Here is a 3434-nt window from a genome sequence, read left to right on the forward strand (position 1 = left end):
ACAGTTCGCAGCATAGTTTAAGTACGTGAAAGTAACAATATACGTTTTTATCAATAACGTGTTAACCCCAGAAGTTACCCGCAATATTGATATATAACGATTATGTGGGTAAGAAAAAAATCAATTATTTTTCTACCAACCTTAAATGCAAAACGTTCTTCCCGTGTGCGAGATCACGTAACGTTGTCGTTGTGACGGTGACGATAACGCTGTAGCTGTAGATAACGCTGAGTTTGTACTCGATGATGCACATGTCGAGGACACTTTCAAAGGATATGATCGACTGTGGGGACTTCTTTCGCGATGTGTACGTCGAGCGCGCAATAATTTACTCTCAAATTGTTAAATTTCTTGGCAATAACTTCGTAATCACTTGATTCGGAATGAGCACCATGCCCATGTTTTATATAAATGCGCGAGACGTGCGTAATGGCGGAGCACTGAAATGTGAATGGCGAACACAGCAACAAGCTGAAACAGGAAACCATAGACCGGAAGGCCGTTCCTTTTTTATTTGTGTTTCTCAAATACAGTGCTAGATGGCGACACCGTATGTGGTACTACATGTGAACTTCTGCTAATCTCGAGGACAAAGCTCGAAGTATAATGTAAAATAAACTGTCACCACGAAGACTGGTTATGCTATGGCAAATTTTCTAAAATCAACCTGATTTAATGTCTCAGCACAAATGGGTAGGCTTGCCGGTTGCAATACCACAAGCCCACAATTATGGACAGCAAGTAAAGTTCCTGACTTTTAAATTTGAATTAATAAAATAATCTTAAGGTTTTAGATAATTTGTGAGTTGACCGTTGTAAAATCATAAGTTGTAATCTTAATTCATTATTTTTCAGGTGCAAAGAAATTTAAAGAAATTAATATGAAGATGTACTTAATGGATCACAGAAAACAAAAAAGTTGTGAACAGCATACAATAGCATCATTTTCTCTTAACTTTTTATTTTTTTTCTCAGTGTAACTTTATACCAATAGATAATCTTCAAATAGGTATGTATCATCACTTTAATATACCATAATCTAAAATCAGTTTAAACCCATGATACTTACTCATTAAATTTTGCAGTCATACTTATTGAAATATTTCAGCTGAAGTGTAAGAGAAATTAATTTTAAGCTATCTTTGGTTATTCCGTTGCAGATGGATGGTTGGATGCACCTCTTTGAAAGCCTGTAAAGTTCTGTAAATAAGTGTTGAATGAAGAAATCTGCACAAACACTAGCTGCTGCTGCGGCTGCGGCCGAGTGTCGATTGTTTTCGATTTTTATTCAAATACAAGGAGTGATCAATAGATTAAATGATCGAAATGAATATAAACTTACTGTATTTTTCATTCTAATATCGCATTTTTAAAATTAAGAATTATTGTTGTGTAAATTTTTAAGTCATAATAAAAGTTATAATGAGGATGTATCCTAATTTTTGGAATTGCTTTTATTATGTAGATAAACCGTATCTAAACATGAAAAAAAATATAATAAAATAATATAAGCAACATTTCATTACAAAAACACTTAACTAAAAACACCTTCTCCAAAGACCGCGAAAACGCCTCATGACGTCACTTTTTTTGCTTACAAACCTCGCGTCGCGGTCTGTCAAAGTCAAATTTCTAAAACAGACATCTTGAATTTTGATAGTTATTATAACAAAATGTATTTTTGTTTAATTATTGTTGTAAATAAAAAGAAGCATATTACAATACGTATGCAGTGCCATTTGTAAAAGTACGACAGTCAGCATAGGTAAAAATAAATAGCAAAACTTTTAATATTTGCTGGAAGACATCCATTGGCATTGAAAATAACAAGTACTAGTTATTTTGTAAAAACTAAAGTATGATCTGATAAGTTACCAATAGAAATATAACAGTGTTTTGATTATGTGGCAAAAATTTTACTTGTCACCTGTTTTAGTAATCTCGATAAATTGTTTGATATAATAAAAATTTTAGCTTTAAAACCGTGATATACAAGATTTTTCAATGGGTATAGTAGTAAATGTCGTAAGGATGAGACCTGCTTGTTTATCTACAGTTTACTCCCAATGACCAAGTGCCTGTACTTCAACTTATAATAAACTAATGAATGCAAAAAGAAAAAGACTGACAAAATTATCTAGATATGAAATCAGCAGAGTGAAGGTTGAAAGATTCAAGTTTATACAAGGAGAGTAATGTAGGCATAAAATAGTTTTAAGTCACTCTCTTGCAACAATATTTTTTATGTTTGATTCATTACTTGCTTGTCACCTAACAAATTTGCTAAACTTCTTAATAAGCCGTTTATTATCTGAGGAAGTGTAAAACAGGAAATAAAATATTACCATACTAATAATTTGTATTTTTTTCTATTGCTAATAAGATGATAAGATAGTTTTAACATATTTTTACTAATGTTACAACTTTATTAAGATTTGTATGGGTTATGTTAAAGTAACAATTTCTGTCCCGGTAACATGCTTCAGTATTTGTAAATTATTTTAAATCGTCCATTCGGAATGTAGTTTTTCATGGTCTCTTCATGGAACAGGCATTTACAATATAAATAATATCATCACTTTTTTAACAGCACATAAGGCATCATCACCATGCATATCTTGAGGTTCTGGAATATATAAAATAGAACTATTAACACACTTCTAATACTTTTGCCATGGCCACGGTTTTTATTTCTTTGATATCAACAATATGTAAATATAACCAAGTATCTGAATTAAATAATGCATTGACTTCTTGTAACATAGCTTATTAGTCATATTAATATTATATATAATGTTTGTAACTTATCTTCACATGTTCCACAGCTCCGGTACAAGTATATACTTGTTTCTAGTAAAATAATTTGTCACCAACAAGAAATCTATTTTCGTTAAGTTCCTTTGATGAATCCTGTTTCCATTATGTTAAATCTTTTATCAATAACACGAAATTTTGAAGAGAAGGTTATACTTTCAACATATTATATATTTATTGTTGCTTGTGGATGGAAAGGAATTTTTAAAGTACAAATAAATTATGAATACAAAAATATCAATTTAAAAAAATGTAACTTTTATTATGATTATAAAGTTTGGATTTAAAGTTGTGACAAATACTGACAACAGCTGATTCAATGTGACCAGACGTAAATTGAATATTAGCTACTCAAATAACTTTTACTATTTTTTTTCGTCATATTGATTAGTGATGTGCCAACTCGGGATAAACGTAACTCGATTTAACTCGAGTTAAAATCCACATAACTCGAGTTAACTGGATGGACAAATAAATGTTTTTTTTTTGTGTTTATCCAAATTACTCCCTCGGCTTGGCATTAAATTGGAATAGACATATTACATTTTTATCTGTTTCAATTCTCTATTTTTGATATTATTTATTTATAATGTATTGGGAGAGTTATACCTACTAAATAA

Source organism: Papilio polytes, unplaced genomic scaffold, assembly GCF_000836215.1.
Source record: "Papilio polytes unplaced genomic scaffold, Ppol_1.0 DF820645.1, whole genome shotgun sequence".
Lineage (NCBI taxonomy): Eukaryota > Metazoa > Arthropoda > Insecta > Lepidoptera > Papilionidae > Papilio > Papilio polytes.